This window comes from Pteropus medius, unplaced genomic scaffold (assembly GCF_902729225.1).
Source record: "Pteropus medius unplaced genomic scaffold, Ma_sr-lr_union100, whole genome shotgun sequence".
NCBI classification, from domain to species: Eukaryota; Metazoa; Chordata; class Mammalia; order Chiroptera; family Pteropodidae; genus Pteropus; species Pteropus medius.
The window spans coordinates 18,042,340-18,060,561 of NW_024347791.1; the positions used below are offsets into that span (position 1 = coordinate 18,042,340).

Genomic DNA, 18,222 nt, shown 5'->3' on the forward strand with positions numbered 1-18,222 from the left:
TGACATTAATATTTTCACTACTTCAAGGATATGCAAAAATACTTCAATACCTTATGAAACAGACTGTAAAATTAATGAAGAAAATGTTATTTTCATTTTTTATTTATTTGATTTTCAGTCTCTGAAAAATAGTAATTTCAGTATACACTTTAAATTTGTCATATGCAGATAATTTGTCATCATTTGTTCCATATAAGAATCAAATCTCAAGAAAGATTATTTTTATTTTTAAATTGTGCAATACAGATTTAGATACATAATGACATTTTTCACTTTTAGCTGAACTTGAAGTTCTGTTCATTTAAATTTAGTGACGGAAAGAGTATATTTTAGATAAAACAAGAAGTAATTCTTCTGGTTAAAAAGGAGTATATAATTTACAAACATTTTATCAGTTTAGTAAAAAATAAATACCTAATGTTATTCAGCAATGTGTTATTTATTCTTTGAACTGTGAAAAAGACATAGGCACCATCCATAGTAAATGTTCAATGACAAAATGAGTGGAGATAAAGAGTAAATGCTCTCCAGGCCAAATAAATAAATAGAAAAAAAACAATAAAGAAGCAAACCTTGTTCTACGCTTTGAAGAAATGTGAGGAGAGTTTCGGGAAGGCAGATGAGCATATGTAAGAGAACATAAAATGAGCAGAAACAGGAAGAAGGAAATGAACAATAAATGTTCATTGGATCTGACAGAATCCCTTTAACAGGGTAAATTTTGTTTGGGAACAGTATTTTCTAAAGTTAGCTAGTGAACAAAAGTACAATTTATAAATAAAATTACATATATACATGTATGTATATATTACATTATATTTTCCAAAACTAGTCACTGCAATATATTCCATCCCAAATGCTCTTCTTCCAACATGACCTTAACATTCCTCCCATCGAATGGTATCTTCTACATCAGCTGCCCTTGAAATCAGACTGACTTTTGTGACTGCCTCAACCAATAGGGTACAACAGAAGTGGTCCCACATGACCTCCAAGGTTAGATCATAAAAATGTCATGCACTTTGCCTTGATCATTTGAATGGTAGCTCTTGGAACCTAAACAATAGTAGTTTTCCAGATGACATCTGCAGCTGAGATCCTGGGCAACAGCCAGTAGTACCATTAGACATGTGAATGAGTGAATCGTCGGGTGATTCTAGCCTCCCAGTCAACCTGGATTTCAAGCCAGACCAGCTGACACTGTATGGAGCAGTGGAGCAGAGACTGCTGTTCTAACTGAGCCCTGTCCAAATTGTGGATTTGTGGAAAACAATTAACGTCTATTTAAGCCACTACGTTTTGGGTGGATGATTATCAGCAGTCTGAAACAATGATATATAATTAACAGAAATAATATTATATTCCTAAGTAACAGGAATAATAGATATAAAATGTAATTGTATATTATATAATATTTATATATGTAACTTCATTATCATTTGTTTATTCATTTATGCAACTAATATTCACTAAATATCTAATAGTAAATACCTACTAGAGGGCCAAGCACTGTGCCAAACTGAATATATAAGCAATAATAAATGTGTATGCTCCACACTGTCTAGCATAGATCTTTTATTGGTCTATAATACTTTCTAGTGTGAGAAATATTGATAGAAAATTAATTCATCAAGCCAAAGGAAAACATTAAAAATCTGAGTCATTTTGGAGGAAGTTATAGAAAATATCTAAATGATAACATTACTGAGTTAGTATACTATTATTTTACATTTAAAGGATTTATGAAGTGTCAACTGTGAAAATAACTGGAAAATAAACACAACATGACTATAAATAAATTAAAGTACTTATGTAATTATTTATTTATTTTTGTGAACACACTAGAATGTGTTTATTCAAATGAAAGTAACCCTTCCTAGTAGCCACCTTAGGAGGATTTCTCCTTATTCCAGGAACATCATTGCTGAAAACACTTTGTGACTCTTTTATGGTAGATGAATTAAAGAGGTTTATAAATCAAAGGGATTTTAAATATTTTAGTTACATCTACTCCTTTGATCCTCAAATAATGTATACTCTAACTTGATTGGTGACCTTAATATTCAATCTGTGTTCATAGAAATGCTTGTTTTTAAGTATTACACTCACTCTCAAAGGAAGATTGGCTGTCACTGAACATATTAAAAGAGTGTGCTACTGACTCTAAGGGGAAACACAAATATGTTTTCAGTAACAATTGCATTATTGAGATTTCTGTACAGCTCACTAATATTATATCTTTAATGAGAACAACACTCATTTAGCTGTGTATGTTTGGAAATATTTGATAAAATGCAGAAATATTACATTCATACTCTACGAATGTAATTGAATTTGGTCAAGTTCAAGAATGTGGCTCATTAAACCTTAGGAAATCTCATAAGATAATTCTCAACCCAACGAGAGTTATAGTTTCCTTACAATAAAACTTTACATAAAACCAGAGTACATATTTTAACATTTTTAACACTGAACATATAATATTCAACATTCATGTAATAATGAACATATAACATATACTCACGTTTAATGAACATGTAACATTTAAATAGTGTGACCAGCATTATTCTAATCTTTTTATTTTAATATGGATATCGTTATAATAGAATGACATGTTATGACCTAATATTTGTTTCAGAGTGACCAAGGACTTTCAGAAAGATTATAGTTTTTTGAAGAATAACTGAAATAATGTTTTTAGGAAAGAAAAACCTTTCCAGGGTGAATTTAAATTTTACTGTCTTTATTTTAATTAAAGAGGCATCTGGTTCCTTCATGGGTAATTATTGCTGAATACAAATAGATTTTTACATTCAGTGACTTTATCACAACTTTAGCAACACAAAACCACACTTCAATTCCATTAAAACTGTCTATAGTCGTTGAATTCCCTCAGCTTCCACAAATGAAAATGAAACAGCCTATCACCAACTTCATATAGCAAGTACTTAGATTATTTTATATTGTAAATGACTTAATGTAGAATTAGAGTTCTCCCCCTTGTGGTCAATGAGGTAAATTTCCAGATTACCTGCAGAGAGATTTTATATAATACAGTACAGAAAATATAAAAAGAACTCCCAAAGGTATCTTTCAAATATCTACTCTTCTCCCCTAGTTTTTCAGATAAAGATTCTGAAACCCAAAGACTGTTTTACCAACAGTAAAAGCAAGAGTTAATAACAGTAGTCCCTTCTTTCCACTTCACCAATTTAAATAATTGTGATCATGGTTAGGAGTCTGGATTTAATTTTAAGTGTTTGCTTCACTACTACACCATATCTCTCCTGTGTTCCAGCCCTCACATAGTACCTTCTCTAGGCACCCACTGGTTTCCACAGGGATCTCCATCTCCACACACTCTACGGGGAATGTGTCATTTCCTGCCACCACAATTCCTTCAATCTGTTCCCCCACTTGCACTCCCTGTTGCTGTAAAATGGACCACTCTCCACAGAGCTGCCAAGTTAGAAACCTGAACATTGTCCTAACTTCCTTCCTTTTTATCACTGATAACCAATCAATCCAAACTCACCCATTTTCCACAGTATTTCTATACCTTGACTTGTTTCTGTGCCAATCTCCTCACTCCAATCTCCTCTTCCTCCTTTCTAATCTATATATTTCTATCAAAAGTAAAGGCAGTATAGCACAAAGATTAAGAGAACCACCTGGAGTTTCAATTGCTGTATTGAAACCTAGTTCTGTAACTGTTTGTAGAGCTGTAATTTGTATCTTCACCTTTCTGAGACTCAGTTTTCTCATCTACAAAATGGATGTGATAACAATGTCTACATACATGACTGGTTTATGGATATTGCATGAAATAATAGTGTAAAGATCTTGGCATACAATAAGCACTCGATAAATGTTATTCCTCTGATCAAAATTCAATGGCTTCCCTTTCAACTCCAGGATAGAAAGCAAAATTCTATCATGATCTGTAGTCTTGATTCTCTGACCCTTGCTTATTTAGTTACCCATCTTGTACCCACCCTTCTCTTTCTCACATTTTTTAAAATGGTTTTCCACTATTTCCATGCTCTTTGCCTTTAACTTCCTTCCTCACTTCTCTTAGCAAAATTATGCTTATCAATCAAATTACATTTCCTCTGTGAAACCTGACAAACTCAAGAAACCTTTTTCTGCCCTCACGTACATGGGACTCAACCACCTTCTAGCAATTCTCCTGTCACATTGCCATTGTTTATTTCCACATTCACTTCCCTGCCAGCAACTCATAAGCAATTATCATGGGATTTTTTGGTATTTTTATCTTTAGTGCTTTATTTTTAAAATGCGTTGTTTAACATATCTACAAGAATTTCTTCATAAGGTTAATTTTACTTTTTTCAAAATGGTTGTGAAATTTCAATATGTTAAAATGTTCTTATATGATTGATAGGGTTTTGGCCATTGTCTATGAAGCTTTTTTAAAAAGCAAGCCAAAATATAATAGCTGCATCTTATCTGAAATCTTCAGTTTTACCCACATAATAATTTCTTCCATTCTAATTTGGAAGGATACCAAGAATACCTTCTGGAAGTGAATCAGCTGAACTTTTGTATTTACATATTACTACTCACTGAGCCAAATATAGGAGCTCATTTCCAATTCATTGGATTAAAAAATTCTTTCCTGTTAAAACATCCGAGCAAGCTAGTGGTAAAGTATACAACCTTTATTCCATATTTTAAAGATGCTTTCTTTATGTTCTTCGACTCCTTGTTTCACTAGCCACACTTATCTGTTCTTTGAGATATGTGCTTGGTAAGATTAATAGTTATATATTATCTATATTTGCTTAGGTTATTATAATAGCATAACTTTGATTCTATTTTAATTATATAGTTCACACTTCTGATCTGTTTTTAAAATACCAAGCCAATTTTAAAGTCACTATATAAAAATAATGCATTAAACATAAAGCTTTGACTTATGGAGGAAGAAATTTAAAAAAATACATTTTACCAGAATTCACTCTAGTATAATGACCTCCTCATGGAACTCTCTCACCTTCCTTCTCTTTCTCTACCCAGTTTATACTATACTTTGCTTTTTGAAAGCAAGAATAATAGATTACTCTGTAACCAGATTAATTTTATTACAGATAAATCTATACATTTTGCAATATTTAAATTCTTTGATTCTTCTCTTTCTATCCTACGCAGTTGCAATTCTTGAGTATATACTCTGTTCCAACACAAATCAAAATGAAAAAATGAAAAGAACATTGATGTGAGAAGAACGACCTTTGTTATACACTCTTTCTGCTACTAACTCATTATGTGCCCCTGAACAATTAATTTATTCCATTTGAGGACTCTGCTCATCTACATCATAGTGTCTATGAGCATCCTAAAGAAGTCCATGAAGCTCTTGAACCGTCATCCAAAAACATGTCTGAAAGGAAAGACCGTGCTGTCTTACAATACGGCAGGCAGAGGACAGCATTAAGGTGTTTTTATTAAAAATTTTAAGCTTAGTGTCTAAACAAATGACTGATCCAACCTATCAGAGAGTACCTGTGGGCTATGCCAACATTTTCCTTTAAAAAGTTTACCCTAATTGCATCTAATTTAGTGCAAAGATTGATGGGAAACTGAAAAGTCAGAAATCTATATTAGATTAGGACATGTAAAGAACAAATTTGGTAGCACCGTAGAGTCAGAAGAAACAGCAAAGATTGGAATATTTTTTTTAAGGCTGATGGGAAGCCTTTGAAGATTTTAAGCAGGGCATAATCTGGTTGGGTTGGCTGCTGAGTGAAGAATGGATTGGCAGGGGACATGTTAGTGCAGAGAGGCTCCTTAGTAAATTGTTACAAATCTTCTGGTAGGAGATGATAATAGCTTAAACTAGATTAATGACTGTGGAAATGGATCTAAGGGGACCAATGTGAGAGATAATCAGGAAGTAAATAAACCTAAGTTATGAGGCAGAAAAAGGTATCAAATAGATTAAGTTTTTAGTTTTTCCAAAAAGATGTTGCCATTCCTGAGGTAGGAACTATACAAGGAATCTAGTTTGTAGGGGAAGACTGTGCTGTTTAACTAGACATATTATAGCTATATATGGTTGGAACAATTTTTGTTTAATATTCCCATTATCAATATCTTTGGATGAAGTATAGAGCACATGCATTATATTAAATTTCATACTTTGTTGAAATAGCTAAGTACTAATATTTATTTTCTGATACAAGTAACTTCTAGTAAAAGAAAAGAGTGAATGAAAAGAGTTTAGTAAGTTAAAATACATAAAGCTGAAAGAGAAAGTATCCCAAAGATTATCTTAGTCTGATATTCATTACAGCTCCTCTTAGTCTTACGTGTGCATTCAGTGGCCCCAAGAATAAAATCAGCAGCACTTATTGAGCTTAATTCCATCCCTAAGTCAAATAAAAGTTATTCAAAATATTAATTCAATAATTTTGTATTGATTGCCTCCTATAGGTACAGTTACGTGTTAAGAGTCATATAAGCTCAAACACATAAAAAGCTCCATAGGGCCCCCACCTATTCACTGGCATATCATTTATTCCATATGGTATAAAAATTTAGGTGAAAAGTAGTCTTTTAGCATTATATTGAAATGCTTTCTCTTGTTTCTCTCGGTTGGTCATGGGAAAACATGACACATATCAAATTTTATTCTCTCTCTGCATTTAGTCATTCAGCAAGTATGAACTAAAAAAACTGTGTCAGGTACTTTGTCAGGCATGGAGGTTCAGGAGTGCAATGCAATCATGAGCAAATAAGCATAATTCCTACCTTAGAAAGTACGTAGTCTCTGTCTCTTTCTACCCTAGACACATAAAAAAAATTAACAAAATAATTGTCATCATCATGGATACATATTTTGCAATGGTTACCTAACTTTACCTAGTTTGGAGGATTAGGGGATGCCTCTGAGGGAAAAAAAGACACAAGGACTTCTGAAAAGTAAATAGAAGTAAGCCAAATGCAAGGCAAGCAGTGGGAGAGGAGTGTTCCTAGCAGAAGAGATCATATATATATATATATATATTCTATCAGAGGAATGTTCTAAAACCTGGAAGAACTGAAAGAATTTCAATAAGGCAGGACCTGAAGTATAAAGAGAAATCATAAGAGATGAAACTGGATAGAGATGCATAGGACTAGATTATTATGCACACACTTAAAGCTACATAAGTACCGTGACTTCATCTCAAGTAAAATGAGACACCGTTGTGTTTTAATCAGAGAAATGCCATAATTAGATATGCATTAAGAAGGACCACTTTGAACTGGGAAGAAGAGATTGGAAGAGAACTAGGTAACTGGACTGAATAGATAGATACACTAGTTAGGAGGCTGTTATAGTCATCGGGGAAAGAGATGATAGGAAATCTTTACAAAAATAATAAGAATAGAAAGAGGTGGCAAAAATCAAGAAAATTGTCAGATATATTGGTATTCAACTGAAAGCAGAGAATGTGAAGAAGAGGAAGGAGTAAGGATGAAGCACCTGAGAGGTAGCAGTGCCATTGCCCTTGACAGGCAATCCTAGAAGAGCAACATGTTGGGGTTTTTCTGGAGTGAGATGAAGTTTTTTCTGTTTTGAACATGATGAATATGAGATATCTGAGAAACATCAGTGTTAAACTATCCAGTACAGGGTTGAAGGCATTGCTCTGAAGTTCAGGAGATGGGTCTGACACGGAGATGGAGATTCGGAATCACCGTAGATGATGACTGAGGTTTCAGGAGTGGTGCTATATTGCCCGGCACAAGCCTATAGCATGAACAGAGAAGAGAGTCTACTTCGAAACTCAGGGGAATGCCAAGTGCAGAACAGGGGCCTAGGAAGACATTATTTAATTTAAATTTTCACAGAAGCAGAGAAAGAGAAGCAGATGACAGCAGCGTCACGGAAGCAAAGGGAAAAAAAAAAAAACATTTCTTAAAGAAGAGAATACTCAACAGCACCAGCTGCTTTTTCTAACTCAAGTAAGACAAGGACTAAAAAGTAGACTTAATGACTAGGACAGATCATTGGTGACTTGGAAAGAGTAACTCATGTAGTGTAGTAGAGATAGAAGCGGGATGCAGCAGGTCGAAGAGTGAAGCCTGGATGAGGGAAAAACAAATGTAAACAATATTTCTAAAAGCTTAGCTGTTGAGTTAGTTGTTAGTAAATTTGCAGAGTCAATTTGGGAATATAAAGGTCCCATTTAAGATTCTAAAAATTTTCATTGAAAGGAAGATCACCACTTTCTTTTGGTTTCAAGGAAAGAGTCTGTCCTTTCATGTGAGATCAAACATCCACTGATGACCCAAGAGGAAAAGAGCTGTACACAGTTTCAAATAGCAAAGATATGGTCTTGTACCTTGAAGGTCCTCAAGTGACTGTACAGTTCTGAAAAAGAATGGTTGCTCAATAAACATTTGTCTAGATAAATAATTGCACTAATTCCTAGAAGAAACTTAGCTGTGCAGAATATGACTTTAGAATATTTATGGGCTCTGGTGTTACAGCTGAAAATTTGGATTAATTCATTGGTATTTTCATGGTCAAACTTTTATAGTTGATTGCAGATTATGCCATGTGCTTTATCTACTTTATAGACCAACTACATTGCATTTGTAAATTTTGCTCTGAAATCTAACTCTTATCCAGATTGCTTCTTTCTTTGCCCAGTCAGGGCATGATAGGAAATAGCAAATTACAATCAAATCTCACTTTTCCAAACTAATGATTTTAAAGGGCATTGATGCATAATTTAAAATGATGGTAAATTCATGAACCACTTATCTCTGTAATGTATATTCACCTTATGGCATTCGTAACAAAATGACAAAGCATTTCAACTGAAATGACTCAAAGAGACTTTCAAGCTTTTCTAATTTCACTATTTCTATTTCCTAATATATTCTATGGCCTATATCACCTTTCATGTTTAGGTGACTCATTAAAATAAACTAACGTATCGTGTTTTTTTAGGATGGTTTCATCTACTCCTTACAGCATTTCCTTATTATTGCTGCCATTCTCTATAGCTGTGGCTCTCTGTCTCTGTCTCTTTGAAAAGTTGCATTCAAAAAAGTAAAGAAAATATTATAATGAACCCATGTATATGCCACCTATCTTCAATAATGATCAGCTTATTTTTACAATTTATTCTTTGTTAAGAAATATGACTATCATCTCTCTGAGATATTATAGATTCGAAAAAGCACATGAATACTAGAACCAGAAAGAGCTTTAGAAATTATTGATTCCAGCCTAGTCCTTCACTGAGGAAAATGAAGCAAGTAGAGACTTAAAGCTCAGCACTGATTGATAGTAAGGCAAGAGCCAGAGATCAGCCACATCTTTCATATTCCCTCTGGTGAAATCAAGACTACATTTCTACTGTTTTCCTCTTGGTACGCAATATTTCCAAAAATTCACATGAGGGCCAGTCATGCACGTCTGTTGCTAAAGATATTTACTCAGGGTACTGTACCATGTCAGAAGAGCTGGAAACCCATAGCTTACGGGTAGTTACATTCTACTAAGAAAAGCATCATTTCTTATCTCTGACACTACCTGGTTCTTCTTGGTAATATTCACCACATGATAGTTTTATAAGCACAAGTAATTAGTTTACAAATGGAAATAAGACAATGTTTTCCTTTTTGTGGTGCAGAAGAGACACCAAAATATTTATTTGACAAAGATGACTCCCAGTCGATTAACAGGAATAAAATGCTTACATAAATAATAATTAAATATGCATATTTAGAATGTATTCATAGATACAGATAGAGCTATCGGTTTATATATCAGTGTATAGATACAACTCTCTTAACCCAAACTAGAGAAGCCAATTAAGATTCATAAAACTGCTTCCAGGCAAGGGGGAGAACCAAGGATTTAACTATCAAAGTTGAACAGAGCAGTACAAGAAAGGCTTTGTAAAAATAATGCAGATCATTCCTCTACCAATTATGTCCTCCCACTGCCACTCTGACTCCCATCTGAGAAGCTGCCCTTGCACCTTTGTCAGCGTATCTCGTCCCATAGCTCCATGCGTGGGCCACAGATTGTGTGACCTCGTCACTCCCCGCCCCACCACCACCAGTCTTTCTTGTTCTCTCTTCTCCTGCTGTATTACATTCACACTCATACACGCGCATGCGCCTGCACACATACACACACAGCACACAGGCTGGACTAGTCATTTCTTACCAGGAGCAAAGAGAGACCACTTGTAAGGCAGCAAATGATGAGGCTAGAGAAACAGAGATGGGTTATCTGAGAATACCAAAGAGATAAAGTCACCTCAGCTGATAATTCCATTTCCCAGCCCTAAATGAGGCCTGCTAGCATTCAACCCCTGAATCCTTCCAATAATCAATTCTTCTCTTTTGCTGAAGTCAGTTAAAGTTTTTTTGTTTTTTTTTCTCTTGAAGCAAACAATTCCTTAGCACCTTGTCAAACAGTTTTCAAAGCAACCTACTTACACATAGTGCAGAGTTCTAGGTTTCACATTAGAAGATTCATGTTAAAATCTCAAATTGTCTGCTGGCTAACTGTGACCTTGAGAAAGTTACTTAACGTCTCTGGGTCTCACTTTTATCTCAAATATTAAATGAGATAAATCATATATGAAAAGAACCAGCAATTCAATAAATCCATTTGTCAGAGTTTAGCCTATGTTCTGTAAGTCTGCAATTTCCATAATGCCGTTATGACAACAAGTTTTTGAGACAAGAACATAAAATGGTTTGAATTCTGACCAGCAGCCTAGGGAGACCTCAGAGAAGTCAGGCCAATTAGTCAAACTGCTGATACATAACGCTTCTGCAGCAGGAACACTGTAGTCTAGAGATACTCTAAGAAATCTAGCAGGTAAAGCACAGAGTAAGTCCTTTAGCAGGCTTCTGCATCTATTCTTACGATCATCTCGAAGAATCTGAGCTACCCTTTGATAAATGCTTAAATGCCAATTCAGACACTAGAACCTTGATCAGTTAATTAATTTTTATTAATATGTGTGTGAATATCTTACTTGTATTCTTCCATAATAATGTGAACAATAGAAAATCACCCCACCATTGTAATCAAATGGCTTAAAATACTTATTAAGGGATTTTTTATTATTATTTCAAAGAACTCAAATTCTAATAAGAAGAGATGGACTTACGTTGGTTTTATGGGTTTTTATTCCCATTATATTTTTCTAACAAAAAATTGATTGCTTAATCATACGTACCTGAAGGAATAAGGTTTATACACCACTGTGCCTTGTCATCTGATATACATAAATTGATATCTAATATTCATATCTATGTGCAGAATTAATAGATGAAAAAATAAGAAAAAGCACAGAATGATAAGGGAAGCAAAATATGCATTTTTGTTTTTATTTAATTTGATGTTTTCACATTGGAAATTATAATGTTATGTGCAATTTATGTGAGATAAAATTTTTGAAAAGTATTTGCTTCACTTTTGAATTATCATGCATTCTTAGTGTCTTTGGGTTCCTGAAAAGTGCCTTTATAGTTCTATGTAATTGACAACAACAAGAGTTCTAACCATTAGTTTCTTACTAAAGTCTGAATATTAGTTAATTATACCTATACATTGACTGCTGTACATATGAATATGTTGCCAAAGTATTATTTAAAATTTTTTCCATGTGTATAGATACCTAAATTTTACATTTACTTCAACTTAGTATTTTCATTTTGACACACTCTAAACAACTAATATTAAATAAATAAATAAATAAATAACAAATGACCAAGGGGACAGAGTTTTATTGAGTGCCCACTTAGCTGCAGATTCTGCAGCACCCAGGTGCTATCATTTACCTAGGTGAAGAAAACACAGATCCTACTGCCAGGAGACTCAAAGACAGATAAATAGATATGTGAACCAACAATTAAAACACCATTATGTTGTCATAAAGGAATGTGAGAATTGTCATGGTGGCACGAAGCGAGAAAAATCAATTCTCAGTGAAGTGGTTTCACACCTGAGCTTGGAACCTGAAGGTCCTAGACCAAGCCCCTGCTCTCTGTCACATTGTACTTGTAAAATATGAAACTTCGTCTCATCTACAAAATGGAAGATAATAGTACCAACATCTTAAGAAAATTGTTTTAAGAATTAAAAAGACAATATGCAAAAGGCTTATTTCAGCATAGTATATCTGATATAGAATAAGTGTGTTCCATCTTTTGCATAATTATGACTGGGCATTAGGGAGGTGTTTAGAACACCAGGGAAGTTTCACAGAAGATGCACACAGGAGTTTCCAGTGAGAATAAAGAGAGGACAGTGTGAGCAAGTCATAAAACCTTCCTCAGCTTCTGGCCTCTGACTTACAGATCAAGGGAGTATTGGTGTGCTGACATTGGTTCAGTAATTTCATAATGTCAGTGTGTACAATAAACCAATGGGCTACTTCAAATGCGCATCCCAGGACGGGCCCCAGGCATTCTGAGTCTATTAGATCAAATCGGCAGTTTAACCCCATTTACACAATAAGTGATGAAGATGAGCTCTAAAGGCCATTCTAGATTGATTTTACTACAAATAAGTAAGTTGCCATATTTGACATGTAATTTATCAGTCTTATTTTCCATCTTTATACTCCATAACCAGGAGAAAGTGACATACATACTCAAAAAAGTACTTACTATTGATTGCATTTACATTAGCAAACTTGATGGTCTTTCTCTGGAATATTTATAATTTTTAACTTCAATTTTTGAAAAATGACCCATAGTCAGAAAAATTAGAAATGTCCTCTTCCAGAACATTTTTCACATAGATTTATTTAATGCATTTTCCATTCTAGATTGTAAATTCCATTGAGGTACGCAATATGGGTACCTTATTTACAATGCTTGCATTCCTTGGCAGGAGGTAGAAGTGGCGAGATACAGAGCAGGGGTAGACTGGAGAAATATTTAGGAATTAAAATTAGCAGATTTGCCAATCTGATGGGCAGTTAAAGAAAAAAAAACCACTCTCAAGTTTGAAGACTAAACTGTGGGATAAAGATGATGTCCTAACCAAGCAAAAAACACACTTGACGAAAGATTAATTTAGTTTTAGAGCTTATGTGTTTGAGATGGGAGATAATAACCAGTGAATAACTACAAGTGTGTATGAATCTAAAATGCTGAGCTTTGGTAAGCAGAACAACAGTCTCCCATGATCGGAGTCTCAGATTCCGTGAATGCTATCTTACATGGCAAGAGGGACTTTGCAGAAGTGATTAGAACTAACGACCTTGAGGGGAGAGGATTTTGGATTATCCAAGGGCTCAGTCTAATCACAAATCCTTTAGAGTTTTCCCCAGCTGCAGAGAATCAAAGAGATGGCAGTAGAAGAAGAAATTGCTGGCTTTGAAAATGGAGATGAGTAGCCATGAGCAAAGGAATGCAGGCAAATTCTAGGGGCCAGAAGGAGTAAGGAAATGGGTTCTGCCTAAAGCCTTCAGAAAGGAAGGCAGCCCTGCTACACCTTGATTTTAGTCCAGTGAGATCACCATTGGATTTCTGACCTACAGAACTACAGAATAATAAATTTGTGTTGTTTCAAGCCATTCAATTTGTAGTAATTTGTTACAGTAGCAATAGGAGACTAAAATGCATGAGGTCTGTGTTGAACATAAATACTTGTACCCATCCTTCAGATTTCAACATGATGGATTTAAAACAATTTCATTCCTTAGTTAATGCCTCTCCCTCTTAAATTTCCACAATCTTATAGTAAGTGCTGTAAATGCAGCGCTGGGTATTTCTCTGTTGACAATCAGTTCTATCCTTACCGTTCCTACTCTCTGGGTCTGGAAGCCTATGTGCTACTGTCTGGAAGCCTGTAAATTGTACACTCCCAGAGCTCCCTGCCAATTGGCGTCTCTCTAGGTCAGCCAATGCAAAGCACTAGCAGGAGAGGAGAAGTCAGGAAAAGGAAAGAAGCCATGATATTTTTCTTCTGGTCTGGTTCTAGCTGCCTTGGCATCCTAGCACTCATGGGTTCTGGTAGTGGTGGCAGCAGCAGCACCAGGCAACTGTTGGCCTCTGCAGTAGCAGCACAATTGTAGCAGCGGCCAGCAATTGTAGGTACCAGCCATTTGGGCAGTAAGTCCAGTAGCACCAGTGGGACAGTGAGCTCTTAGATGCCTGCAGAGCAGTGAGGGGGTGGTTTCAGAAGCAGCAGCAGCAGCAGTAGGACCACCAAAGTAAGGTATTAGGGTTCACTTTAACCTTCACTCCTCCAGCACCAGGAGTGTGGAGACCTCCTGTAGTTACTAATCTCTAAGTAATGGCACCTTCTCTTTTTCTCTCCCTCAGTCTTTTCAAGTCATTTGTAAAAAAAAAAAAAAAGTCCTTGCATTCTACTCTGATCAAAAAGCTGAGAATGATTTCTGTTATCCTGACTAGACACTGATACAAATGCTTTTTGCAACATGAAGTGGCAAATGATATACATTGATTAAATACTTTCTATATGTGCTAAGAGCAGAATGTATATGTATAAAAGCTTGTACCTATATATAGACCTTGATATTCGCTCATAATGTGAACATATGTATAACAATAAAACCCTTAGCCACATATTTCCTCCTTTCAAATATTTTACAGTTTTTGGGGGGAGACAGTGATGGAGGAATAAAACACCTGATTGGTTCATTAAAATTTCCAAAGGCAGTGAAACATATTTAAATATAGTAATCAGGTTGGATGCTTTTCATCACCAAGAAAGTAGTTTTAGATTAAGTATCTATCCTTCTAGAAAAGAGGAGAAAAAATCCTTCTACATGGCAAGGTCATAAAAGCAACTCACCTATTTAATTTGCTTTGACAAAAACAAGAAAAATAGAAAAGCCACTTCAAATGTATTATTGCCTTGAATTAAAGCTATATTAGGAAAGTAGAGCATACTATTTTCATTATAAAAGTTGTGAAAACATGGGGACGCTATTTGCAATTGTTGTGTTAAGCAGAAAGTTTATGGGCCTCCATGCCTGCACATGTCTTCCCAAAAAAGCCTGGCTACAGTAAAGAGCAATTTATAGGGTCATTCAAAAGAGCAACAGTTTTAACGATTTGATATAAAAGTGTTAAGTTCCCACTCAGTGTTGAGAACATTTTAAGGGATCGAGGCAACTTTGGACACATAACAAGCCAACTACAGTAGGAGTGTTCATTGCAGCGTTTCATTTTGCACTTACTATGTGCCACACACTGTGCTAAGTACTTATATTCATCAGCTCATTCACTTCTTACAACAGCCCTATAAGGCAAGACATGTCACCAGAGGACAAGCTAAGGTTCACAGTGGCGAAGCAGTGAAAGAGCTGTCAGAGCTGGAGTGGGAGGTCAAACCAGGTCAGGTCGGTCCAACTCTAAAATCAATATGCTTAGCCACTTCTCTCTACTGAACACATGAAAGGAAAATATACCTGTTCCCACCTTACAACTGTAGGGGCAAAAACATACATAGACAACATTACAAAACCCTCCACACATCACAATTTTTACTTTAAATTTTTAAATATAAAAGCATGCAACCTTTGTCACCAAGCAACATTGGAAGGGACTCATCGTTTAGTGGATGCACATGCATTTCAGAGATCAAGAGAGGTGCCCCAGTTAAAGAAATAAGTGGTTGTTACACTGGATCTTCAATAGTTTCATATTAATGGTTTCTAATAACTTTGATCAAATTTCCTTAATAAAGACAACGTGTATTTCTATAACTGATTCAAAACATTCTTTAAAACCTCCAATTTTTTAAATATGTTTTCTTGATAGAAATGTCATATACCCTTAAAGCAAGAAAATCCTCATTTGACCAGACCACCCCTGATTATGCTAAAGCAACAAAGTTTAATTTGGATGAACTTTAAGTCATAATATCATTCTCATGTGTATATATATAAGTTAATTCTCAGTTCTTCTCTCCTTATAAGAAAGGGGCTATTTATAATAAACTTACTATACAAGTAACTAAGATGAATGATGATTCAACTTTGGTACTATTATTTTCTTGTTTATAAATCATTTCTGATTTTGTCTGTAACAGTACAAGAACAACAAAAAAGTCATGGCTACCTACCTCATTTGGTACAACCCGTTGGAAGTAATTAGAATTTCTCATGCCAGAACTACAGAGTGTTTATTTAGCTCTGTAGTGAAATTAAAAGCCACATTTCTACCTGAAATGATTTCCTTATTTCCTTGTTACATGGCTGACAGAATCCTACCTGGTTGGCCCTTACCTGACAGTACTGACTTGTCTTGCAATCCCTCAGCCCCTCCGCCCACACCCATAGCCCAGGCCTGGGAGTCTTTCTGTACCAAGATAACTCTGACTCATTCTTCATGTCTCAAAACATCCATCTTTTATTCTGGAAAACTTTCCCTAATTCTAGGACTAGGTAGGGTCACTCTGTTATATATTCCTCTTTAACGTCAGTTACTTTTTCTTCACAAGAACTTGTACATTTATAAATAGCATATTATGAAATAAAAAAACTATCGTATGTCTTCATTCCATGCCTGCAGCCTCCACTGGGACAGATACTGTGTCTATTATGTTTATCTCACTATCACCAACTCCATGTACGGTGCTCAAGATGAAGTAAGGGCCCAATATGGTTTGTGAAAACAGGATCTGAATTCCACCAGCTTCCAGGCCATAATTGCCCTGAGAATTTTCCACTGGGAATCTGGGGTGACAGGTGTGTATATCTTTCAAGCAGGATAGCACAGAGCTCTTCCGGCCAGGGCCTTTTAAATCTGCCTCCTTCTCTTACGGACTCCTTCTTTGTGGTCTCCACTCTCTAGGAGGCCCTAAAGCCCATCCAAAGCTGAACCTTGAATTAAAACTCATCTTTAGCACTCCTATCCTATGCTTTCGTTATCCTCTTCAATGTCCTCCTTCCTTTTTTTTTCTCAGGGACCTACCTAACACCTGAGGTATTAGGTTAAGAGAATTATCTTTTCCAGATCTTTTATTCACATTGAAGAGTAAATAACTAGCAGGATAAAGAGCTGCTTCTTATGAATATTTGCATTTAGCAGCATCTAAAATGCCTGGCATCATCCACTAAAGATGACATATTCTCCAGGAATAGAGACGAATCGTCCCTATGGGTGGTGGCCAGCCAGGCCTCTCCCACATACAGAATCTTCAAGGAAAAGGAGACCCTCAGGCCCTCGCACCAGAAGAAGCCCTGTCTAGCACTAATACTTTCTTTTAGGTTCTACTTCTACAAAATCCCATTATCCCTTAGCAAATCATACTTTTGGTGCTGGCCCCTTAGGCTGCATCTTACAAGATCAGCAGGATTACAGGAACCCTGTCCTCAATTTTTGTCATTCCCTTAGTCTCGTTTTAAAATAAACAAGCATGAAAAAAAAATACTAAGAAATCTAAAAGAAAACAAAACCAAAAAGACAAAATTGAAAAGTGTACAGACAAAAGGTTAGAATTATCTAGATCTAAGTAATTTTAAACTCTGACTTAATTGCTCAGTGCCATGGGCTGACTGAACAACATCCACAGGGATAGCTAGCTCAGTTTATCCATTTCAGATGCCCTCCTTGCTTTTTTCTCCCTGTGTTATCCAAAGGAATTTGGTCACTTACCAAAGTTTGTAGGTAGTACTACTTCACAGAACTTTTTGGTTCACGGAAACTGTGTCTTCTCTTCCCACAGTGTGATTTCTGTTTTGCTACATGGCCCCAACTACTTAGCACTCAGTAGACCCTTAACAATATTTGTTACATGTATGATTGAGAGAATGAATGACTTTGACTTCTCAGTTGAAATGTTTTTCTGTTTTCAATTCTGTTAGGTTCCTCCCAGGCCAGCCTTCTCTAGCCACATTTCTGCCCCCCACACTAGCTAATCACATCGACTCTATTTAAAATCAACCTCTCCTCCTCCTTGAGGACTCAGTTTAGGGGAAAATTTCTTGAGCTTCATTGACTTTATCCATTAAGGTGTTCCTGAGCTCCCAAAGTCACCTTAATTTGTTTTTTCTGTTTGTTTTTTTTTTTTTAGAAAAACTGCAAACATAGAGTGGAACTAATATATAATTAATGTCTAGTAATGAAATTAATTGGCAATGAAATTAATGAAATTAATTGCTGAGTTACTCCAAGTAAGACATATGCATCTTAACCACAGTCATGAACTGCTTAACGATGGGGATACATTCTGAGAAATACATCGTTAGG

General features: G+C 35.5%; 1 protein-coding gene across 1 annotated transcript in view; it reads right to left on the bottom strand.

Annotated features, from left to right (window-relative positions):
* Positions 1 to 18,222, bottom strand: part of ZNF804B (zinc finger protein 804B) — a 438,846-nt gene that overhangs the window by 407,975 nt on the left and 12,649 nt on the right. The gene's annotated exons all lie outside the window — the stretch shown is intronic.